Source organism: Pongo pygmaeus, chromosome 22 (assembly GCF_028885625.2).
Source record: "Pongo pygmaeus isolate AG05252 chromosome 22, NHGRI_mPonPyg2-v2.0_pri, whole genome shotgun sequence".
NCBI classification, from domain to species: Eukaryota; Metazoa; Chordata; class Mammalia; order Primates; family Hominidae; genus Pongo; species Pongo pygmaeus.
Window position 1 is genome coordinate 46,522,382 of NC_072395.2, and position 26,497 is coordinate 46,548,878.

General features: G+C 41.3%; 1 protein-coding gene across 3 annotated transcripts in view; it reads left to right on the plus strand.

Moving 5' to 3' along the window:
- Positions 1-26,497, plus strand: part of ITSN1 (intersectin 1) — a 254,550-nt gene that overhangs the window by 1,772 nt on the left and 226,281 nt on the right. The window lies entirely within an intron of this gene.

Genomic DNA, 26,497 nt, shown 5'->3' on the forward strand with positions numbered 1-26,497 from the left:
TAGCCTTTTCAATATGAAAGTTTCCTCTAGAACTTTGCCATCATCAGTGCTATTCTGAGGGCAGCAGCAACCTGGAAATTTAAATATATGCAAGCTCCGGCCAGATGCGTTTCTTTGTGCTTGTCTGTTGGCATTCTTCTCTTGCTGCTCCCCTTGATCAAAACGTACAGATAATAAAAACAAGGCCAATGAAAAGGGTAGATAATGACAGCAAATCCCATACAAACAAATGCCTCTAGAAATTCTCAGTTCTGTCAGCGGGGAGGCAGTTTTGCTAATCCCGTGGAACGGATGAAGAGAAAGGCACAGAGATCTCATGGATTATGTAGTGGACAGGATGTGAGGGCAGGAACTGGGGCCAGGACCCAGCAGGCCAGCTGGTTTGCATGGTGCCACTCTAAACCCCCAAAATATGAATAGGAGGAATGTATTTGTTGGGATACCTTTATTTTTAGACGACTTTAAGGTTGAGAGTGCAGAAGCTTAAACATCCTTCATAGTTATTATTTCTTAGTTTATCTCTGAGAACAAAATATGTTTCTGTTTAAAATTTCTTTTACTGGTGTGCTTGAAACGTTATTTTGATGGGAGTTTCCTTGTAAGTAAAAACATTGAAAAATACATACATATGAAAGAAAAATCCTTAGTGCAGATGGGTTTGTAAAGAATCCAGGGACTTTTAAGTCATATAAATTAAGGAGTGAGGGACACTAATTTGATGATGGTGTTAAAATTATTTCAGACACCTTTAAGTAGTCCAGTGGAGATCATTTCTGATAGTATGATCTTTTTTTAAAAAAATGGTATTTCTTTATCTAGGAATGCTTCTGTTGAAATTGTTGGGGCGCATGGTACCGTCACAAAACTCTATTATTATTCTGCCTGAGTAAGAGAGGAAATGAACAAATTTTTAATGTACTTTGGAACCCTGCGGATTGCTCAGATACTAAGCATTGTGAAATAGGGCATAAAATGAGTGGTAGCAAGTTAGTTCTGTGAAATGTTTGTCTCTCTTAGCTTTTTTTTTTTATTTGGCAGTCGAGTAGCAATTTTCTTTTCCTAAAGCTTATCTTCAATATTGGTAGTAGAACCTCTGCTCAAGTTTATCTTTTCCGCAAGTGCCTAGATTGGGACAAACTATCAAGGCTCCTTCCTGTAAGAGATTAAGGAGGAGCTGCTGGTAAATTCCTTTACCTTTTTTTTTTTTTTTTTTTTGAGGCAGGGTCTGGCTATGTCACTCAGGCTGGAGTGCAGTGGCGCAATCTTGGCATACTGCAGCCTCTACCTCCTGGGCTCCAGTGATCTTCCCCTCCCAGCTTCCGGAGTATCTGGGACCACAGGTGCATGCCACCATGCCCAGTTAATTTTTAAATTTTTTCTAGAGACAGGGTCTCTCTGTGTTGCTCAGGCTGGTCTAAAACACCTGTCTTAAACGATTCTCCCACCTAGGCAGCCTCCCAAAGAGCTAGGATTAGAGGGATGAGCCACCATGCTTCGTCCAAATTCCTCTACTCTAAATCATCTGTTTAATTTGCTAAAATTTGTGAGTTGTAGAGAATTGATGACACGAGAGTTGAGATTATATTATGCACCTCAAATTCTTCTGCCATAGAGCTGTTCCCTTCTGAATGATCACTTCCTCCTGAATGGCTCCACTTACTGGTTGGGTTTCTTAAAGTGTGGACCTCAGATCACTTACATCAGCATTAATGGAGGCACTTGTTAAAAATATAGGTTTTGGGCGTGGTGGATCAAACCTGTAATCCCAACACTTTGGGAGGCTGAAGTAGGAGTAGCTTGGGCCCAGGAATTTGAGACCAGCTTGGGCAACATAGGGAAACTTTGTCTCTAAAAAAAAATTTTTTTTTAATATTCTGGGCTTAGTGACTCGTGCCTATATTCCCAGCTTTTCTAGAGGCTGAGGTGGGAGGATCTGGTTCGCTTGAGCCCAGGAGATCGAGGCTGCAGTGAGCCATGATTGCCCTACTGCACTCTAGCCTGGGCGACAGAGAGAGCGAGCCTGTGTCCAAAAAGTAAGTAAGTAAATAAATACAGGTTTCTGTCACCTCACCTCAGAATCAGACAGCTGGAGGTGGGGCCCTGGAATTGGTATTTTTAATGCATTCTCCAGGAATTTCTCCTGCATAGGGAAGTTGGAAACCACCGGCTTCCTTCTCACTGAGCATCTCCTGAGATCAGCTCCTGAAGTGGATAGAAAGTTTTTCAAGTAGCAGATTAAGTTTTATCCCTTAGGCTGCTAATAAAAAACAATTGACCATGATTGTGTAATTGTACCTGTCGTACACCTTTCAGAAGGCAGAGGCTTTGGTTCACCCCTGTACCTCCAGGGCCTAAAACAGTGCCTGGAGGAACTCAATTAAACATTTGTTGAGTGAATATGTGAACTACATTGCAGTGAGGCCAATCTTTTAAAAGTTACTTGTCAACTTAATCTATCAGTTAGTGGCATATTAAAGCCCAGCATATTACAAAAAATTTTTTTTTAGTAGTCACTGATTTTATAAGTTAGGAGCCACAAGCACTATATACCCCAGTGACTTCAGTAAGTTTGGTTAGTTTAGAAAGGAGAGAGCCTTTCCCAGGCATAGTGTGCTTAAGGTGATTAGCCAGAAAGAAGATTCAGAGCAAAGCATTTGCTTAGAGAGTCAAAATGTAAATTTAAGTCACAGTGTAGTGGTAAATCATATATCAAACTTATATTTGGTATATTGTCTTATCAAAATATCATTTTATAAACCATAAGTCCAACATACTGCTATAAAAATTGGTTTCTAACAAATAGAGAAAATTGTTATATTTTCCAATTTCACTTTTCATACTAATAAAATTTGACCTTTACACCTTCTTTTCAAGAGTTCACCACAGGGCACCATAGATATTATGTAGTTAAGAGTGCAAACTCTGGAGAATATTGTGTTTGACCACACATAGTCAGTGAGTTTGATCTAACCTCTCAATGCCTCATTTCTCAGCTGAAAATAGGAATAGTAATAATAAAGTTCATATACTTCTAAGTGCTGACATAAGTTTTTGAGACACATCCACTTAATAAATGGTAGTTACAGTGATGATAAAGAATTGGGGTGTATAAAAATACCTAAAACTCAAAAGCTAACCCATTTAATTGTTGTACTACTGGACTTCATGATAGTAAGTAGAAATCTGTTGCTTAAAAAAGAAGTTTCTTTGGTGGTGTGCGTCTGTAGTCCCAGCTACTTCAGAGGCTGAGGTGGGAGAATCACTTGAACCCAGGAGATCAAGGCTGCGGTGAGCTATGATTGCGCCACTGCACTCCAGCCTGGGTGACAGAGCAAGGCCTTGTCTCAAAAAAAAAAAAAAAAAGTTTATTGCTAACTCCTTGGTACTATGTATAATTTTTTAATTGAATGACTAGATTAAACATTAAAAGTATTTAGCAAGCTATCAAATATGTATTAATAACTATAAGTTTTGAAAATAAATACTAAATCTGATCACTTTTAGGTTAAAATATAGTTTATGATGAGCAACTAATATTCTTTGTATTAAAAAAGATAATTGTTTTGTGGTAGAAAAATTGAAATACAGAAAAGTATAAAGTAGAAAACTATGAAATACCCATAAGTCTACTACCTGCATACATATTTCTTCAAATCCTTTTGTGTGTGTGCATGTGGCTATTCATATATAATTTCTGGTAACGAAAATGGGATCTTGCTATACATATGGTTGTAACCTGCTTTTTTTTTGCTTAACATCTTGTCATGAGTGTCTTTTCCTATATATATATTGCATTATAACAATTTTAGTAACCAAATAATATTCCGTTTTATGGATCTATGGTAGTTTTTTTTTTTAATTTTTATTTTTTCAGACGGAGTCTCAGTCTGTCACCCAGGCTGGAGTATAGTGGCTCAATCTTGGCTCACTGCAACCTCCGCTTCCCAGGTTCAAATGAATCTCTTGCCTCAGCCTCCTGATTAACTGGGATTACACATGCCTGCCACCATGCCTGGCTAATGTTTGTATTTTTAGTGGAGATGGGGTTTCGTCATGTTGGCCAGGCTGGTCTCATACTCCTAACCTCAGGTGATCCACCTGCCTCAGCCTCCCAAAGTGCTGGGATCACAGGCATGAGCCACCACGCCCAGCCATGGATCTCTGGTGGTTTAGCCAATTTATTTTTATTAGACATTAGTTTGTTTATTTTTCCTCCACGGTTACTTATAACCCTGCAGTGACTGTCCCTCTACATATGTCTCTGAATGTACTTGTGAGATTATTTTCATTAGGATAAATTTCTACAAACGGAATTTGCAGGATCAAAGCCTATGGTAAATTTTAGGATTTTTTAAATCCATATTTCCAGTTTGTCATTTAGAAAGATTGTAGCATTTTATACTCTTACCATGGTATATCAGACTTCCAGTCTCCCAGCCCCTTGTACCTTCCCCCCCTTTTTTGGAATGACTTAACCAGTGACAAACCTAGTGAATTTTTGCTTTTAGGAAGAAGAATGGGCTGTTAGTATGTGTTTAGTAGTGTGATATGGAAACTCAGAAATCTCGTGCATGGGTAATAGTGATAGCTAATGTCGATTAAGTTCTTTTGCAGCATCTTATATACATTAACTCACTTCACAAAAATTCTCATCTTACAGATGCCTTGGAAACTAGGGTACCAGCAATTAGAGAGCCAGCAAGCGGCTGAGCGGATTTTTACTGTAGAGTGCAAAACTGTTAGCCTGTTTCCTAGACATGTTTTATAGGCATTTGGGTACTTTTTACATTCTCGATTTCTGTTGTGGAGTAACTAAGAGGTTCTCTGACATGTACTAATGTATAAACTGGGTGGGGCACAAATTTGAATCCCTTTCACTGAAGAGTTGGTCACATAAGTTAGCTCAGAAATTAGCTTTGGGACCGGTGCTGTGGGTCACTCCTGTAATCCCAATACTTGAGAGGCCAAGGTGGGAGCATTACTTGAGCCCAGGAGTTCCAGACCGGCCAGGGCAACATAGCAAGACCCTACAAAAAATTTTTTTTAAAGTAGCCCGGTAAGGTGTTGCCCACCTGTAGTCCTAGCTACTAGGGAGGCTGAGGTGGGAGGACTGCTTGTACCCAGGAGTTGGAGGCTGCAGATGCCACAGCACTCCAGACTGGGCAACATAGTGAGATCTTGTCAAGAAAGAAAGAGAGAGGGGAGGGCAAGAGAGAGAGAAAAGAAAGAGGAGAGAAAGAGAAAGAAAGGGAAGGAAAGAGAAAGAAAGAGGAGAGAGAGAAAAATTAGCCTCATCAACTGTCCAGCATTCATCCTTAAAGTAGTCTTGTTATCCTTTACTCTGTAGTGGTTTTCCTAAAGTACCCCTGCATGAAAAACAGGATTAGAGTGCTAGAGAAGACTAGTGAAATTTGAAAAGGCAGTTCACTTGGTGATGTGGACTTGTCTTAGAAGCGCAAGACTGTACAGAAGTGTGATGAGGGAGACAGCTGGGTGTGTGTCCAGATGGTTCCATGTTGGCGAGTTTGGAGATATAAAGTGGCCTAAGGAAGTTTACTTGCTGAATGCGAAGGCCTCAGTGTAGAGAGATATCATCCACTGGGAGATCACTGAAAAGTAAACCAAAACATTTTTATTAATACATGTGATGGTAGAATATCACTCCAGTTCTGTTCCTAAAGTTTGTAGCTCTCTAAGAAAGTGACTTTTAAGCAAGTTAATCTGTTTGAATGCATCACTGCTCTTTCAGTGTTTTTCTAGTAGAATTAATGATAGGTAGCTTGCTTTATTAGCTTACTGCCCAGAGAGAACATTGGTGAAATTGTTTTGGCTTCAGCTCTCTGGACTGAGTTTGTGCCGCCTAGCTCAGTTTTCAGTTGGTCACCAAAACCTGTCGTTGTTTTTGTGTGTTATGGGGTCTGCTGGAGTCATGTGGTAGTGTGTTTGGCTCTTCATTGAGTGGTGGAGCCAGGAGTTGAGCTGAGGGCTGTGGCAGAGTTTTGAATTCAAGTGAATTCGAATGTGAAAATAACAATGTCTGGCCGGGCGTGGTGGCTCACACCTGTAATCCCAGCACTTTGGGAGGCCGAGGTGTGCGGATCATGAGGTCAGGAGTTTGAGACCAGCCTGGCCAACATGGTGAAACCCCATCTCTACTAAAAAATACAAAAATTAGGCTGGCGTGGTGGCGCGCGAGTGTAATCCCAGCTACTTGGGAGGCTGAAGCAGGAAAATTGCTTCAATTCCCTGCTTGAACACAGGAGGTGGAGATTTCAGTGAGCTAATGTCGCACCATTACACTCCCGCCTTGGCGACAGAGCGAGACTCTGTCTCAGAAAAAAAAAAAGGAAGAAAATAACAAGGTCATAGCAACACAGCAAGTGGTCAGAGTTTTACCCTTGGTAGTTAAAATTAAACATCCTCTTTTTAATACAGGAGGACAATGCTCTTGCTCCTCTGTTGCACTGGTGAGCATTTGATGTGTTCCTCCTTGCATTATGTCTGCAAATCGTTCTGGTGTCTGGTGGCATGCATTTGCAAGACATGGATACAGTTCATGGACGTGGATGAGGTCAGCTGGCTTTTAGTGTCAGACTATAACCAACCTAGTTAAGAAGGACACTGACTCTTACCATAAAAGCACTGAAACAAGATGCCATTGGAGCCATTCGTTTTGTGTGTGTGTGTCTGTTTGCCTGTGTGTGTGTACAGGGTTAATTACTTCTCTGCAATGCAAATTTCCTGACCAGTTTTATTGTTCTAACACAGACAAAATGTTGTGTAAACACATATATCATTCCAGTGTGTTATCTATAATAGGAGTGTTCATTGTGGATCCAGTGTTTTACAAAAATCAATTCATTTCTGCTGTGAACTTAAGATAGTAGATTTTAAAACCAAGTTATCTTTCAATTTCTGAAGTTATCTGAAACTCAGCTGCCCCAATCTTGCAGAATTGGAGAATTGCATTTTGGCCACTGATGAATAAAAGCTATATAGCTAGTAATGAGAGAAACCTTGAAAAATTGACAAGAAAATGAGTGCCATTCTTGGTATATAGCAGATTTCAATGAATAGTAGTTCTCTTTGCGTTTATTTCTCCTCTTTCCTGCACTTAATATAAAGAGCTAATATTAAAGTCATTAAATGAGAATAGATCTGTATTATAGGTAGCACTGCTTATTTTTAGACCCCTTCAGATACAGTTATTACAATTGTTGTTTTAATATTCTTTAAATGATTACAGGAGGAAGAAACTTGGTAGCGGGGTTACCAGGATGTTAGCTCCATGAGGGCAGGGAGTGTATCGCTGTTGTCCAGGGGGCTAGCCCCAGGCCCTAGAGCAGCGCCTGCTGCCTGGCAGACATGCAAGGGTTATTTGTTGGTTTATTAAATCAAGGAGTGTTTGAGGTCCTTCGAACCTGGAGGCCCGAGGGCTCTGAGCTGGTGCAGAGCAAGTGCTGGGGGCAAGAGAGACAGGTGACGAGTGAAGGAGAGAGGCCCAGTTGGGACTTGACTCAGAATGTCTGGGAAGTAGGAAGTTAATGTAAGTTTTAAGCAGGGGAGTCCCATGATATGCTTTTGTTTAAAAAGCTCCTTCTGGGTATCATGTGGGAGTGGATTGGAGGAGGGATAGAGAGTAACATACCATTGACTCCGCTTCCAGCTGTCTATGGATGTTGACGTTTCTACCGAGCCTTCTACCTTATCTTTGTGATGAGGATAATATGGTTTACTTTGTGAGGTCTCAGGAATGGTTTGAGATGGATGGTAATTTGTATAAACTTTCTGGAGTTTCTCTGAGGAAAAGAGAACCCCATAAAATTATTACTATTGATCAAATGAAATGGCAGTGTAAGATAAAGATCAAGAATTATTTAGCTTTATAAACAAATTAATTGAGGTTATGAATATAGGTTTCTATAGGAGAGATTTTGTTTCCTTTTTTTAGTGAAAGAAATCTTAAATGTATTGGAATGAATCGTTAAAATAGCAGGCTTTTTGCATTGTCTATAGAAGCTGTTCTCTTTGAGGAAGATCTGTTTTGTAAAATGCTGCTATTGTCTGTCCAATCTGGATAATTAGTATCAAAGGGAGGGAAATCCTGCGGTAATTGTAACCTTACATTACTTCTTAGTTCAATTAGTTTCAAACCACAGTTATTATCTGTTATCTTTAGTTGTTTTGATCTTGGTAGATGAGGTGATTAATATTACAGTTGTGATTTGGTAATTTAAAAAATAGCATGTTTTTTCCTACTACAAAAGGAATACATGTTTATTGAAGAAAACTTTTGGAAACATACATAAGGAAAGAAGACTAAAAGCCTACCAAGATCTTACCATCCAGTGATAATGTCTGTTAATACCCTGTGAAGGTCAACATGCTCAAATTACCCAGCAGGTGTCTGGTGTGAAGCTACTCAGCCCGGGAGACTTGAAGGCCTGTTAGGGACCACGAGCACTGAAGGTGGCAGGACAGTCCAGGGCCAGTCAACCCAGACCTTTGTGGTTCTGGGAGGATGTGTCCTGGTGTTACTACACCTTCTAGTTATTTAGGAGAATGTGGGTTTAATATGAACTCTTCTGATTTTTATGTGGTCCACACTTTTTATTGTTAACACACTGGGGTTCAAAGCATACCTGAGGGCTGGATTCAGTCTTTGTTGCCTTGCCAGTTTGTAGCCTCAGGTACATACAGTTTTGTAGCCTGTGTTTTTCACTTATGTGTTGTATTTGCAGCCTTTTTTGCTACATCATCATATATGTAATCAGTCGCTTATTGCTGGACCTATAGATTCTTTGTCTTTTTGCTTTTTAATAAAGATAGGTAAAATTCTTGGACCAAAAGATGTTCGTAAAGCCTTCGCAGCATACTGCCCTCAGAAGCATTCCCCCTATCATGTAAAAGGTACCTGTTTCCTGTTCTCTTACCAGGACTGGGTAAAACCATCTCCAAAAACATCTTAGCCAATTTTATTTGTTTTAACTTGCATTATTTTCTGTATTACTAATGAGTGTGAATGATTATTAAATGCCTATTGGCCTTACACAAATTTATTTGGTAACCAACCTGTCTTGCTGGAACTCTAAGTTCCAGCAATGTTTTGGTCTTGCATTCAATGCTTCTCAATCTTTGTGATTCCAGATAATATTAATACTGTGTTAGTAACAATAATTAGTACTAATTGTAGGCATCATTCCCCAAAACTGAGGGCATCAGTATCTTTGGCACAACTATAATCCACTTAAAGTACTGTGACTGGGAAGTTCTTTTTTTTTTTGGACAGAGTCGTGTTTTGTTGCCCAGGCTGGAGCGCAGTGGCACAGTCTTGGCTCACTGCAACCTCCGCCTCCTGGGTTCAAGTGATTCTCCTGCCTCAGCTTCCCGAGTAGCTGGGACTGCAGGCATGTGCCACCATGCCCAGCTAATTTTTGTATTTTCAGTGGAGACGGGATTTCGCCATGTTGGCCAGGCTGATCTCGAACTCCTCACTTCAGATGATCTGCCCTCCTTGGCCTCCCAAAGTGCTGGGATTACAGGCCTGAGCCACCACACCCAGCCGTGATTGGGAAGTTCTGAGTTTAGTTAGTTGTTCAGTGAATGTTTGAGCACACGCTGTATATGCCTGGCATTGCTCTAGGTGAGTAGCCCTGAACCAAGACAGAATCTCAGCCCTCTAAGACTTTTATGCTTTTTAAAAAATTCTCTTGGGTTTTTCGTACAGACCATCATGTTTATAAAGGACCATTTTCATTCCTAGAATTTATAATTTATTTTTAACTTGTATTTCTTCCTTTTTTTTGAGACAGAGTCTCCCTCTGTCGCCCAGGCTGGAGTGCAGTGGCACGATCTCGGCTCACTGCAAGCTCCACCTCCCAAGTTCATACCATTCTCCTGCCTCAGCCACCCGAGTAGCTGGGACTACAGGCATCCACCACCACGCCCAGCTAATTTTTTGTATTTTTAGTAGAGACGGGGTTTCATCATGTTAGCCAAGATGGTCTTGATCTCCTGACCTCGTGATCCGCCCGTCTTGGCCTCCCACAGTGCTGGGATTACAGGCATGAGCCACTGTGCCCGGCCAATTTCTTTCTTTTTTTTGAGATGATGTCTTATTATATTGCCCAGGATGGTCTTGAACTGCTGGGCTCCAGCAATTCTCCTGTCGCAGCCTCCCAAAGTGCTGAGATTATAGGCATGAGCCACCATAACTTGTATTTGTTTATTGGCATGGAACTTCTAAAACAGTGATGAATGCTTGTTACCCTTTAATTCCTTCCTTCTTTCCTTCCTATTTTTCTTTCTTTCTCTGTTTGTCTCTTCTTTCTCTCTTTTGTCTCACTCTGTCAGCCAGGCTGAGTGCAGTGGCATGACCATGGTTCACTGTATCCGCAACCTTCTAGGTTCAAGCAATCCTCCCACCTCAGCCTCCCAAGTAGCTTTGACTACAGCCACAGCCACACACCACCACACCTGGCTAATTTTTTTTTTTTTTTTTTTTGGAGAGACGATCTCGCTGTGTTGCCTAGGCTGGTTGCGAACTTCTGGACTCAGGTGGCCCTCTCGCCTCAGCCTCCCCAAATGCTGGGCTTACAGGCATGAACTGCTGCACCTGGCCTTTGATTTTTTAAATTCACTTTAATTATCTTAAGTTCTGTTATACTCTAGACTCTTAGCAAGAGTCTAGAATCAACATTAGTTATTAGTTCCGTATTTTGATTATGAGACAAGGTCCAAAGCTGGGACTGTGTGATGAGAACCTTTGGAATGTATATCTAACCCGACACAGATCCCGTAACTGCCCTTCAACCTACACATCCAATTTCTTCCTACGTCCTTGTCCTTCTCCCCACAAAAGACATAATACATTGAACTTGGGTTGGGCACCTGACCAACCTGGCCCAATCAGTGTTCGTTCCTTCCCTGGAAATTTGAAACTACGCTCAATAGAGAAGGATTTGGCCTTAATATGCTCAAGGACCCTAAGTAGAGTATTGGGAGTTATAAGCAGTTATGTTCTGCTGTCTGGGGACCAAGAAAGATGATTTATGGATGGCAAGAATAAAGTAACTCTAAAGAGAAGCAGAGAGAACACTACCTGACTCTGACAGCGTTAAGCCACTCTCTTCCAGTCTGTTCTTGGTCCAGCTGCATTCTCGTTCTTGAGTTCTTAAGGTTATCTCCTTCCCTTTGATTTAGGTAGCTGGAGTTTCTATTACTGTGAACTAAACATTCTTCTCATTCTTAGCACAATATTCTTTTTATGATACTACCTTGTCTTTTTTTTTTTCCCTCTGTCTAGGGACGTTGTGAATTTATTATTATTTTCTCCATATAATAACATCAACAATTAGGGATAGCAAGAACCATGGAAGTACCAAAATGTAATCTAATTCAGGCAGTCACAATTTGATTGGAAAGGCCATTTTACAAATGCAGACTCTGGCTCGGACCTCTTTTAAACCGGTGTAGATCTCTAGCTGAGGGAAAACAGGAAGGAAGAAATTTTGAATTTACTTTTAAATGTTGTAGAATTTCAGTGGTGTCATTTCTTTTCACATCCATATAAAATGTTGACCTCATGCAAAAACAAATACCAGGGACATTCACAGTGTACAGTATTATGTGCATCTGTATAGACGGTGAGTCTGAATTCTGTTCAAGTGTGTAGCCACTGAAACAAGATTTTTGTTTGTTTGTTTGAGGCAGAGTCTTACTCTGTCACCCAGGCTGGAGTGTACAGTGGTGCAGTCTTGGCTCACTGCAACCTCTACCTCCTGGGTTCAAACAATCCCCCCACCTCAGCCCCCAGAGTGGGTAGGATTACAGGCACCACCATACCTGGCTAATTTTTTTTTGTGTGTGTATTTTTAGTAGAGATGGGGTTTCGCCATGTTGGCTAGGCTGGTCTTGGACGCCTGACCCAAAGTGATCTGCCTGCTTTGACTTCCCAAAGTGCTGGAATTACAGGCGCGTGAGCCACTGCGCCGGGCCTTGAAACAAGACTCTTAAGTGTATTGTCGAAATACCAAGAAATTGAATCACAGAATAGTTTACCTGGGGCTGGGCTTGGTTCTTAGATTAGCTTTCTGTGTCGCGGTGATGTCATGTATCAGGAATCCTTAACTTAAAAAAAACTCAGTGATAAGCATAAGTAGTCCACTATCTAAATGCAGTTGGGTGGGGAGGTGGAAAAAGTGATAGGGAGAGAAAAAAGAGGATTGTAGGAGAGAGAAGGAAGAAAAAGGAAGGTTGCTTTATTGCCACAGTTTTCTTTATTCATAATTGTATTTGTATGAGCTTTTTCATTTCCAAGTGGAAGAAGCACAGCATTGAAATGTATTGACTCACATACCTGTCAAGTCCAAGGATTCTGATTGGCCTGGCATGATCGCGTGTCTGAACCCATCATATGACCAAGGGAAACGTGTACTCTCATTGGCTCTCCTGGGCCTTAGGTCTACCTTTTCCCCCAGTTGGTGAGACCAATACCTAAACTCCTGAAATTAACAGAGAGGAGTAAAGAGAAGTAGGATCTGTCAAGAGGAGAAAAAAATGCTAGGCAGGCAAAACAGATGGCCTTTACTCAGTGTATAATCAGTGTCATACAAATTAATAATTAATAATTGAAGTTACTTTTAAATGTTGTAGAATTTCAGTGGTGTCATTTCCTTTCACATAGGTGTAAAACGTTGACCTCATGCAAAAACCAATACTACGGACATTCACAGTGTACAGTATTGTGCGCATCTGTATAGAGGGTGAGTTTGAATTCTGTTGAAGTGTGTAGCCACTGAAACAAGCTTTTTTTTTTTTTTTTTTTGAGACGGAGTCTCACTCTGTCACCCAGGCTGGAGTGTGCAGTGGTGCGATCTTGGCTCACTGCAACCTCTACCTCCTGGGTTCAAACAGTCCCCCCACCTCAGCCCCCAGATTAGGTAGGTCAGGTCTGTGGCCTGTCACTTGTTTTATTTATTTGTTTATTTATTTATTTGACAGAGTCTCGCTCTATTGCCCAGGCTGGAGTGCAATGACGCGATCTCGGCTCACTGCAACCTCTGCCTACCAGGTTCAAGCAATTCTCCTGCTTCAGCTTCCCAAGTAGCTGGGATTACAGGCGCCTGCCACCACGCCCGGCTAATTTTTTGCATTTTTAGCATTTTTAGTAGAGACGGGGTTTCGCCATGTTGGCCAGGCTGGTCGCGAGCTCCTGACCTCAGGTGATCCACCTGCCTCGGCTTCCCAAAGTGCTGGGATTACAGGCATGAGCTACCACGTCCGGCCTTTTTAAATTTTTTTATTTTAATTTTTAGATTCAGAGGGTACATGCACACGTTTGCTATGTAGGTTTATCACATGATGCTGAGATTTGGGCTTCTAATGAACCAGTTGCCCAAGTAGTGAACATAGCACCAGATAGGTAGTTTTTCAACCCCTGCCCCCGTTTTGGAATCCCCAGTGTTTATTGTTCTTAATTTTGGGTCAGAGTGTACCCAATGTTTAGTTCCTACTTACAAGTGAGAACATGCAGTATTTGGTTTTCTGCAGAAGCTTTCTTGACCTTCTCCTTTTATCTCTTATTGTCAGTTTCCTGCTAGTTTCATTTCTTTCCATAAGCAGCTGTGACCTCAGCATGGGTCATTTCAGCTATTTCCTTGCCCTGTTGCTTTGTTACATTTAGGACTTCTCAGTTCCCTTTGAGGACTTCTTATCCTTAAAATGTTGCTGTCGCTAGGGCTTTTCATACCCTCTTTTGACATTTCACTGGTCTTCCACGACAGTCATTTTCACTGTTATCTATCTATACCTGGAGCAGTGTCTTTTTTTCTAACCCTGCATCATGTAATGATGATGTTCTGATAGGTGATTTTGTCATTGTGCAAACATCATAAAGTGTATGGTTGACCTTTGAACAAGGGAGGGATTAGGGGTGTTGGTCCCCAACACAGGCAAATCCACATATAGGCAGGGCTCCGTGGCCCTTGCCTGTAATCCCAGCACTTTGGGAGGCCAAAGTGAGAAGGTTGCTCGAGACCAGGAGTTTGAGACCATCCAAGCAACAAAGTGAGACTCCCATCTCTCCAAAAATTTTAAAAATTAGCTGGGCATGGTGGTATATACTCTTGTAGTCCCAGCTACTAGGGAGGCTGAGGCAGGAGGATTGCTTGAGCCCAGGAATTTGAGGTTACAGTGACCTGTGGTTGTGCCAGTGCACTCCAGCCTGGGCGACAGAGCCAGATTCTGTTTTAAAAAAAATCATATAACCTTTTTGACTCCCCCAAAACGTAACTACTAATGACCTATTGTTGACCAGAAGCCTTACTGATAACATAGTCCATGAACGCGTGCTTTGTATGCTATATGTATTATATATTCTATTCTTACAATAAACTAGAGAAAGGAAAATAGTATTAAGAAAATTATAAGGAAGATAAAATATATTTACTATTCATTAAGTGGAAGTGGGTCATCATAACATTCTTCATCCTCATTGTCTTCACGTTGAGTAGACTGAGGAGGAGGAAGAAGGGTTGGTCTTACTGTCTCAGGGGTGACAAAGGTAGAAGAAAATCTGAATATGAGTGGACCCACACAGTTAAAACTCATGTTATTCAAGGGTCAACTACTTATACAAACCTAGGTGGTATAGCCTACTATACACCTAGGTTATATGTATAGCCTATTTTGCTCTTTGGTTACAAACCCCTACAGCCTGTTACTATACTGAATACTTTAGGCAGCTGTAACACAAGTATTTACAGCAGTATTTGTGTATCGAGACATATCTAAACATAGAAAAGGCACAGTAAAAATATGCTGTTACAATCTTACGGGACCACGATTGTATGTGCAGTCCATCATTGACTCAAACGATACTGGCTGCATGACTGTACCTACTGGATCCACTGGGCACTTAAAAATTCAACACATCTAGATCATTGCTCACCTGCCACCTTTCTTCTAACCAACCTCTTCCTCTGTCTGTGTATCCCATCTTGGTGAATGATACCATTATCTATCCTTTTGTTCATTGTTTCAGCAGTTATTTATTGATTACTTACTGTGTGTCAGATAGTCTGTTGTATAATTTTATATCATTTTGTTCCTGATTCCTAGCACATAGCTTCCAAAATCTTTGGAATTTCCTGAGCGGTGGGAGTGTCTTGTTATTCATAATGAGCTCTTTTGGATCTTATCTGAGTTCATGCTAATGAAATGGCTCCTGGGGATGAGGGGCTGGACAGCCTCAGAATTGGGGGTGGTCCAGAGGAAGCAGTCAGGAAACTGCAGGATTGGAGGGTTGGAACTTTCAGCCCTGCACCACCACCAGCTCCAGGGAAGAGAGAGGGACTGGAAATTGAGTTCAGTCACGTGGTCAGTGATCTACTTAATCATGCCTATGCAATGAAATTGCAAATGAAAGCCCTGGAACTGTGAGGTTCGGAGAGCTGGGTTGGTGAACCCATGATGTGCAGAAAGGTGGGTGCCTGTATTGCACGGGGGAGGAGAGGGCATGGAAGCTCTGTACTTCCCCTCCCCCATGCTTTGTGCTGTGAGTCTCTTCCATTTGGCTGTTCCTGAGTTGCGCAGAGCTTTTCCATGTTCGGTGAGTTGTTCTAGTCAATTACTGAACTTGAAGTGGAGTTATGGGAACCCCTAAATTTGTAGTCGGCCTGGCAGAAGTGCAAGACTTGAGGCTGGCATCTGAACTGGGAAAGTCTTATGGGACCAAGCCCTTGACTTGGGGAGTCTGCACTAACTCTGGTAGTGTCAGAATTGAAATGAATGGTAGGACACTCAGTGAGTGTTGGAGAACATTTTTAGAACTCAGTCTGCCTATAGTGTTTTTGTATACTGTGTCTATATACAGTATAGACTTAGTACCTGCCCTTAAGCTAGATAGGTGAACAAGCAATTATAATTTAGCTTTGTAAGCTATTCATGGACTAAGTCAGCAGCCTGTACCCTTTTTTTTTTTTTGAGATAAAATCTTGCTGTGTCACCCAGGCTGGAGTGCAGTGAGATGATCATGGTTAACTGCAGCCTCAACCTCCCAGGCTCAGGGAATCCTCTCACCTCAGCCTCCCAAGTGGCTAGGACCACAGGTGTACACCACCACACCTGGCTAATTAAAAAAAAAAATTTTTGTAGAGATGGGATCTCACTGGTCTCAAACTCCTAGGCTCAAGCAGCCCTCCCGCCTCAGCCTCCCAAAGTGCTGGGATTAGAGGTGTGAGCCACTGCACCCAGCCTGGATTCTATCTAATGCTGAAGTCGGTGGCTTGATTCTGTCAATTCAGCCTCTGAAAGGTCGTTTGAATTCACCCTTTCTAGCCCCACTGCTCTGGTCTTAGTCCAGGCCTTTATATATTTTTTCACTTTACTACTTTGCTCTTAATGGTTACTGCTTCCTGACTCGTCTGGCTTCTCTGTTCCACTTCATTTTACACGCACATGTGGCCAAAATAATCTTTGTTATGTGCTGCTCCCACAGTAAGATCTTTCCCCGTGCTTTTATCTCCTAAGGTGGTGGAGATAAAACCTTTTGGTATCAAAACTCTTGTGTCCTCTTAAGTGATTGAGGTCCCCAGGGAACTTTTCTTCATGTGGATTTTTGTCTTATCATTGTCTGCCAGATTAGAAATTAAAACCGAGAAATTTATACTTAAAATAGCTGTAATAAACCTATTACATGTTAACATAAATAACATTTTTATGAAAACCGTTCACAAAACAAAAAAATTTAGTGAAAAGTGGCCTTGTTTTACATTTTTTGCAGATCTTTTTCATACCTTACTGAATAAAAGATGGCTGAATTCCATAACTGCTCCTGTAGTCAGTCTGTTGTGAAACATTGTTTTGGTTGAAATAGTTGAAGAAAATCTGGCCTTATACAGATACGTAGTTGGAAAGAACAGGAGTCTTTTAGTGGCATTTCCAGAAAATTGTGGTTATTTTGTGATTCTGTACCAAAACTTGACACTGGGTAGTTTCTTAAGGATTGGTTGCAGTGTAGAATCTGAAGTCATATGAATGAACTTTTTATCCTCTGTCACAATAAAATCTATTGATCCATCCTATACTTTGAATGGCTATTTTATCCCTGTTTGATTTGACCAATACATACAACATTATGTATTGGTCATTTGGAAAATACTGGGTCACTGAGTTATGTAGATCTTACAAATGTTGACACATTTCATTAAACAATATCACAAAATCGCATTTGTTATCACCACCCATCTTATTAGAAAATTCTTTAAATGTTGAGAAGCAGTCTAGCTCATAATGGCAGATACAGGTTTTCCAAAATTCTAATTTTCACTCCAAATTCAAATTTTATCATGAACAGCAAGTACTATCAGTTGTTTTTCTTACAGCATCACACTTGCTTTATTTTTGAGAAACTGTGCCAGATAGCCAAATCTGAATAATCATAGTTTTTTTTGGTTGTTGTTTTGCCAAATAAAAATCGGGTTCCTGTACAAAAAAAAAAATGGCTAGTTTAGCTCACAACTCAAATGATTGCACAGTGATTTTCTTGGACATTGTTGTTTGGTGTACCACATAAATGCTTTGAGTATCTAGTCATACAAGCATTAAGCGTGTGTACTCAAGGGCTGAGATTTAATAAAGTAATAATTTTTCATGATTCATCAAAGACATCCTGTTGTAAAACTGACTTTTTTTTTTTTTAATGTGAGTGTTTGGCAGTGAAGAATCCAGTGACCACACTGGTACAGTTTGGTGCCACTGCTACGGTGGGAGCAGTTTTACCCACCACTGTTTTTGTATCAGTGTAAATAAAATCACAGTGAAAAGAGCAGATCTTGCCTGAGTACCATCATGATGATATGGTTTGGCTGTGTCCCCACCCAAATCTCATCTTGAAATGTAGCTCCCATAATTCCCATGTGTTATGGGAGGGACCTGATGGGAGATAATTGAATCATGGGGGCGGTTCCCCCGTACTGTTCTTATGGTAGTGAGTAAGTCTTAGGAGATCTGATGGTTTTCTATGGGGTTTCCCGTTTCATTTGGCTCTCATTTCTCTCTTGGGGCCGCCATGTAAGACATGCCTTTTGCCTTCCACCATGATTATGAGGCCTCCCCAGCCACCTGTAACTGTGAGTCCATTAAACCTCTTTTTCTTTATAAATTACCCAGTCTCGGTGAAAATGAACTAATACACATAAGAATTTTGACCATTTGAACCCCCATGAAAGGGTCTTAGGACTCCCAGGGATCCACAGACCACAAGAGAATTGCTGCCTTGTAGGATAAAGTCTAAACCTTTACTCACAGTTTAGAGTGCATTATGCTGTATCTCTGTTGACCTTCCCCTTTTCCTCTTCTATTTCTCTTCCATCTGGATCTCACCATAGAATGTTCTTTTGTCACTTCAGCTTTACAATTTATTTCCCTTCTGCCTCCCTCTATCTGTCCCTTATCCTTTAGGCCTAACTGGGTGTTACTGAAGTGAAAATACCGGTACCTGCCGCAGCTATGAGTCATTTTCCCTTTGATTTCCAGCACTGAACTTTTGGCTCTACCTCTTTCCATCTATTTTCTAGGGACCTCTGATTTAAAGTTCCGAATTTACAAATCCCATCATATCAGGAAAGCGTTTTACATCCCTCTTGTGACTTAAACTTAATTTATACTAATATTTTTCATTTTGAACCTTCATATACCTAATTAAATGAAACATTTGAGCAAATAGGTGATGGGATATTGCCTTTTTTGGAGTCTTCTGTTCTGTCAGAAATGGTATTATAGTTAGGTCTAGCCCAGGGAAAAAACTGATTTCCTTTAACAATTGTTTGAATGATACCCATTTTCCTAATCAGGAAGGTTTCTTGGTATTATCTAGGTACCGGGTTTTATGCTGCTGAGTTCATCAGTTAAATGGCCTTTAGATAAAGGACAGGTTGGAGTTGTGCTCAGCTCATATAGAATGTGCTTTAGAAGGACTTCTGATATTATCTGACCCACACTGCCCCTCATGTCACACATGTTTCTGCATGTACACAGGATGAGTACTGAGTGCCCGTCATGTTTCAGGGATTCTGCAGATCTTTCACATATGCCATCTAAAATTTGTTTTTCACAATTTTGTGAGCTAGATGGTAAGATCCTTGTGTTACAGATGAGGACCTCGAATTTGCTGCCATTTGTGCAATGAAAACATAAATGGCATAGTGAGTAGCTGAACTTAAATAAAGAATCATTGACTTACCACATAAATAATAGTATTATAATATTATAAAACAAGATTTGGTATAAATGAGCTTTTATCAGTATAGACACATCTCAGGCATTAGTCTACCTTGCCTAGAAGGAGCAGGAATTATTTATTGAGCACTGTTTTGGATATATACTGAAGTTCCCTCAAATTCTAATGTCTCATAACTCTTCAGGCAGTTATAGCAATTGCTGGATATACCAGGAAGTAATGCCTGTAATTACTGCTCAGAAATGAAATATGTAAACTCTAGCATTATGTTCATACTGGTTTTATTATGAGATATATTACCTTTTAGATTTCTTCTTATGAGATCCATTGGTTTTTTTTAGATTTAGCTTACAAAGCCATTAACTGTTATAAAATTATACTGTAAATTATAAGCTTTAGTTAGATGGGCCGTTAGGCCCTAGCTTTGCTGGCAACTGTAACCTTTTATGATTGCAGTCAAAATGTAATCCAGACGCTCTTGGTAATAGACCATTGAGTCAGAATATCCTGAATATTGTTTTGCAGGTTCAAAATGTTGGAAAAGATCTGAATCAGGATGATAAAATGACATTCACCCATCTGATTTTGGGCTTACTTCTTTGTGACATACCTAACCTGATGATTAAATTCTTTTTTTTTTTGAGGTGGAGTTTCACTCTTATTGCCCAGGCTGGAGTGCAGTGGCACGATCTCGGCTCACCGCAACCTCCGCCTCCCAGGTTCAAGCAATTCTCCTGCCTCAGCCTTCCGAGTAGCTGGGATTGCAGGCATGTACCGCCACGCCTGGCTAATTTTTTGTATTTTTAGTAGAGATGGGGTTTCTCCATGTTGAGGCTGGTCTCGAACTCCTGATCTCAGGTGATCCGCCTGCCTCGGCCTCCCAAAGTGCTGGGATTACAGGCGTGAGCCACTGTGCCCAGCCTCTGATGATTAAATTCTAAAACCAAGAGTTATTTAAAAGATTTTGTAGACAGTGGGGGTTGGAACTTGAAAGTGACCTGTCAGCTATGTAGCTACTAGCATTTTCCTAAAAAGTCCTCAGTGAGGCAGCCGGACAAGGTTGAGAGGCAGGCAGCATAGCCAAGGGATTCTGGAGCCAAGCTGCTCAGCTACTGTCTTAGCCCACTTCGTGTTGCTGTAATAGACTACCTGAAGCTGGGTAATTTATGAAGAAAAAGGTTTATTTGGCTTACAATTCTGATGGCTAGGAAGGTCAAGTTTGAGCATCTGGTGAGGTCCTCAGGTTGCTTCCACTCAGTGTGGACTCCTGAATGTGATGTGGATGTGAAGAAACTGGAATCATCCTCATACATTGTTGGTGTGAATGTAGCATGGTGCCGCTGCTGTGCTAAGGGGAGCTAGAGAGTGCAGAGGTCACATGGTGAGAGAGGTAGTAGGAGCGGGATGGGAAGGGGCCAGGTTCTTAACAGCCAGCTCCTGTGAGAACTCAAAGTGAGAACTCACTCACTCTTGGGGAGGGCCTTAATCTATTCATGAAGGATCCACCCCATGACCTGAAAACACCTCCCACTAAGCCCCACCTCCCTATACTGCCACAATGGGGACCAAATTTCAACCTCAGATTTGGTGGGGACAAATAGCAGTTACTAACTGTGTAACCATAAGCAAGCTATTTAACTTTTCTGTGCCTCAGTTTCCTCATCTATAGAATAAGGTCGATCACAGTTCCTGTCTCATAAGATTGTTGTGAGGATGCTAAGACAGCACAGTGCCTCACTAAATAGTAAACACTATATAAGAAATGATTATTGTTCTTATCGCCTGTGATCCAAGCCCAGCATTTATAATTTAAGACACAAATGAAGTTATTATATGTAGTTTTGTTACCAGTTGATTATTTGACCTCTCTTAATTTCTCAGTTACTCTTTCCATCATCTGGAAGCTTCGCCATTTGTTTTAAGCTTTGAAGAGATGAGAGGAAAAGATGCATGATAGGCTTAAATTACTCTCATCTACTTATAAAAAATAATTAGACATAACTCGGCCAGGCGCAGTGGCTCACGACTGTAATCCCAGCACTTTCGGAGGCCGAGGTGGGTGGATCACGAGGTCAGGAGTTCGAGACCAGCCTGGCCAACATGGTGAAACCCCGTCTCTACTAAAAATACAAAAATTAGCTGGGCGTGGTGGCGGGCGCCTGTAATCCCAGCTACTCGGGAGGCTGAGGCAGGAGAATCGTTTGAACCCGGGAAGTGGAGGTTGCAGTGAGCCAAGGCTGCACCATTGCACTCCAGCCTGGGTGACAGAATGAGACTCTGTCTCAAAAAAAAGAAAAAAAAAGAAAAAAAATAGACATAATGCAAGATAATGTCATTAAAAAGTGGGCAAAGACCTGAGTAGGCATTTTTCCAAGGAAGATATCCAAATGGTCAACCAGTACATGAACAGATAGATGCTCAAAATTGTTAGTCATTAGGGAAATGGAAATCAAAACTATGAGAATACCACTTTACAACCGTTAGTATGGTTATTATTGTTTTTAAAAAAGGAAAATAACAAGTATTGGTAAGGATGTGAAGAAACTGGAATCCTCATATATTGCTGATATGAATGTAGCATGGTGCCACAGCTGTGTAAAATAATTTTTCAGCTCCTCAATTAGATAAATACAGAGTTATATGGCTTAGCAATTCCATTCCTAGCTATATACCAAAAGAAAACAGGTGTTCAAACAAAAACTTGTACATAATGTTCATAGCAGCGTTATTTACCATAGCCAAAAGGTGGAAACAACCCAAATGTCCATCAACTTTTGTGCATCAGTGGACAGTGTGGCATATTCATATAATGGAATATGATTCAGCTATAAAAAGAAATGAATGATACACGATACAGTATAGACATACCTTAAAAGCATGTACAATAAACATTAAGACATGTATAACATAGATGTACCTTGAAAACATGCTAAGTGAAAGAAGGCAATCTACTGTATGGTTCCGTTTTATTTTTTTTTGAGAGGGAGTCTCGCTCTGTTGCCCAGGCTGAAGTGCAGTGGCATGGTCTCAGCCCACTGCAACCTCTGCCTCCCAGGTTCAAGCTATTCTCATGCCTGAGCCTCCCGAGTAGCTGGGATTACAGGAGCCCACTGTCGTGCCCAGCTAATTCTTTTGCATTTTTAGTAGAGACAGGGTTTCACCATGTTGGTCAGGCTGGTTTCGAACTCCTGACCTCAAGTGATCCACCTGCCTCGGACTTCCAAAGTGCTGAGATTACAGGTTTGAGCCACTGCACCTGGCCTGTATGGTTCCATTTATATGAAATACCCAGAATAGGCAAATCTGTGGAGACAGAAAGCAGATGAGTAGCTGGGGCAGAGCATAGGATTTCTATTTGGGGTGATGAAAATGTTCTGGAACTAGATACTGGTGGTGGTTGCACAACTTCATGATCGTCTGAGATGTCACTGAATTGCATACTTTAAAATCAGTACAACGGTAAATTTTATGTTATTTGTATTATGCTGCAATTTAAAAAAAAATAATAATTCAACATGACATTTATTCCAAGTTTACCTCAGTTGTAATTTTGCCAAAATACTTTCTTAAACCATTTTATTGTAATTTTAGGCTAAGATCGTTTGCACTTTATATATAGTAAAATGAAATGTATCATAGTTGTTTTATTCTCTTGTAAATCTAGAAAAGATAAAAAATGAAAGCCGTGAGAGTTTTAAATATGTCTTCACTTTGTGCAGATGTTCTCAAAGGGTATTGTGGAGCCCCTGGGGCTCCTTATGACCTTTTCAAAGGGTCTGCAGGTTCAGGTTATTTTCATAGTAATTGTTGAGAGTTATTTGCTTTTCAAAATTTTATTTATTTATTTATTTAGAGACGGGGCTTTGCTCTGTCCCCAGCCTGGAGTGCAGTGGTGCAATCACAGCTCACTGCAGCCTCGACTTCTGGGCACAAGTGATCCTCCTGTCTCTCAGTCTCCCAGCTGGGACTACAGGGAGGCATTGTTTTACATTTACATGCCACCATGCCCGGCTAGTTTTTTTATTTTTCATAGAGATGGGGTTTTGCCACATGTTGCCCAGGCTGATCTCGAACTCCTGGGCTCAAGTGATCCACTCCCATCTCGGCCTCCCAAATTCTGAGATTACAGGCATAAGCTACCACACCCAGCCTATTGCTTTTTTTTTTTTTTTTTTTTTTTAAAAAACTCTTTCTCTCCACAGGTGTAAAGTGTAGTTTTCCAAACGCTATATAATATATGATGGTGTAGTCTCTTTGTTGGCTAATGGTCTATGTACTTGTATATGTCTGGGTTTTTTTTGTTTTTTTTTTTTTTTTTTTTTTTACTATTCTCTAAGGTAAGCTCTTTGTGATCCTCAATAATTTTTAAGTGTATAAAAGAGTCCTGAGGCCAAAAAGTTTGAGAACAAAATGTCTTGGTAAAAAATGTATGTGCCAATAATGAAAAAGCATATACGAACTACTTGTATTATATATTTTTGAAAATAGAAGGAAAATAAATTGTAAGCCAAATGACTCTTTTGGCTGCTTAGCTTTTATCATCTTTACTGCTCAGAGGTTACTAGATTTGGAACCAAAGTGTTCTTTTTGGGACACGGTAGGTTTCTGGTTTTAAAAAAGGATGTCTGGTGTTGGTTAAGTCTATAGTTTTGAACTTCCTAATCCAGCAGCTCTGCGGAGTAGGTAGTGATACTTGGATTTTATAACCAGGACACAAAATGGTTAAGTAACTTATCTGTGGTCCGACAGCTAGTAAGTGGCAGATCTGGTGTTTGGATCCATGAAGTCTGTTTCCTGAGTCTGCACTGTTCACAGTATGCGATCTATATAATATCTCTCCTTATGTACATTTTATAATAATAGCTCCCTGGGAATATATGTGTGAAGTTCTCATTTGGAAGGCTGGCATCGTAGTACTGCACTGATAGTGGTGGCAGTGATTGTGAGGCGGGTTGGGTTCTGGTGCCTAAGGCAGGGGCTCCAGCAAGCAGATGGTTAGAGAAGAGATAGGGAGCAAGGATAGGAGGATGGGCCACTATAGGGGCCAGACCTCCTGCCCAGGATATTTCTGGTCCAGTTTGAAAGTTGGACCTTTCCTTCCTAGAGATTGGCTCCACTTATGGCTTTATAATAGGACCTCTTCCCCTTCTGGAGTCCTTTGGAGCAAGATGCATTTTCACAGTTTTCTTCCAACCTCTTTACTTGAGTCTAGCACTTACTGCCTTTGAACTTCTCTGAGGGTTTTTACTACCAACTAGAAATGAAAGAAAAAGTTGAAGAGGGAGATGGTATTCAAAAGATAAGTGGTACAAATTGGAGTCTTTTAGGATTCATATTATTAAAACGCAATTTGTCAACCTCCCTAAGAGGGTCACATCGCTGTGGTGTGGGCCCCCCCAAGGCATGTCATCACTGAGGTTAGGATGGGCTCTCTGCCATGAGGAGTAAACCAGTGCCTCCAGCTACTGGCTAGAAACGGGGAGTGTTGCCAAGAGATCTGCACTGGGGCTGAAGGACGTCCCCCTCCCCACTTCCCTTTTGCTCTTCTTACTATCAGTCTTTACTACCGCAGATCCCTTTCTAGGATCCACGACCCTTGCTAGGGTAAAGTGGGATGCAGGGATGGGGCCTGGGGATGCTCTAGGCAGTTTGCCTGAAGGAGCGGCTCCATTGGTATTAAAGATTAGGCCTTCTGGTACTTTCTTCTCCACTTTTATCCATTGGTATTAAAGATTAGGCCTTCTGGTACTTTCTTCTCCACTTTTACTTTGAGTTAAAGGCTCTTACCTCAAGGATTTTCTTTGCTCTGTGGCCATATCTGTAACTGTCCTTAACTCTCTGTGCATGACAGCCCCAAACCTTCCCAGTGGAATGGTGCAAGCTTAGAGCCTTGCAGGTCAGTGACCCCACACTTGGCACAGGAATTCCAGGGAAATGTGTGAAGGGCAGTAGGTGGCTCCTCCGTCCTGCTTCTTTGAAAACCTCTGACCTAAAAGGTTTTTGAAGCTGAATCTTTGAAGAAAATGTGTATGGGATTGTAGAGATAGATGCCTAGGTGGCTGAAGGGGGTGTGGCAAGTGGATGGCCTCCCTCAGGGCTCCTTTCCACCTGTGGTGGCCACAGGTTCAAGACTCCTGTCCAAACATTCTGGTTTGTTTATGTATTCCAGAAGCAGAGAGAGAAGAAGGTATTGTATTTTTTGAGACAGTCTCGCTCTGTTGCCCAGGCTGGAGTGCAATGGTGCGATCTCCGCTCACTGCAGTCTCCGCCTCCTGGGTTCAAGCGATTCTCTTGTCTCAGCCACCCTGAGTAGCTGGGATTACAGGTGTGCACCACTATGCCTGGCTAATTTTTATATTTTTAGTAGAGATGGGGTTTCACCACATTGGCCAGGCTGGTCTTGAACTCCTGGCCTCAAATGATCCACCCGTCTTGGCCTCTCAAAGTGCTGGGATTATAGGTGTGAGCCACTGTGCCTGGCCCAAACTGGTATTATATCTGCATGAAAAAGGGTCACTGTGCCAATACTTTTTTCATTTAAGTTTTAGTTTTGAGATAGAGTCTCGCTGTCACCCAGGCTGGAGTGTAGTGGCACGATCTCGGCTTACTGCAACCTCCGTCTCCCGGGTTCAAGCAATTCTCCTGCCTCAGCCGCCCGATTAGCTGGGATTACAGGCGTGAGCCACCACGCCCGGCCCTCATCTGAGTTTTAATATGTTTGTGAGTAGAAAATGTCTAAATTTTTTTTTTTAAATCTCAGAAAATAACATGTGTTGGTGTTGAGATCTCTCTTGAGTGGCTTCATCATTTATTCGTGTGCCCAACCTAGAAGCTTATTCTTTATTCTGAATTCCTTCCTCCCCCTCACACCTGATTTAATTGCGCACTATTGATCTGGCTTAGTTCTGGAACTTCCCTCACTCTCACTCAGGTGTTGCCCTAGCCTCATACCTGCTCTCTCTCCAGCCAGTTTTGCCCTCTCCATATCTTTTTCCATTAGAGCAGTAGTTGTCAAACTTTTTGATTAAAACTGAGAGGCCATGTGCAGTGGCTCATGCCTGTAATCCTAACAGTTTGAGAAGCCCAGGTGGTAAGATCACTTGAGCCCAGGACCAGCTTGGACAACATCGTGAGACCTTGCCTCTACCAAAAAGTAAAAAAATTAGCCGGGGGTGGTGATATGTGCCTGTGGTTCCAGCTGTGTGGGAGGCTGAGGTGAAAGGATTGCATCAGCCCAGGAGTTGGAGGCTGGATTGA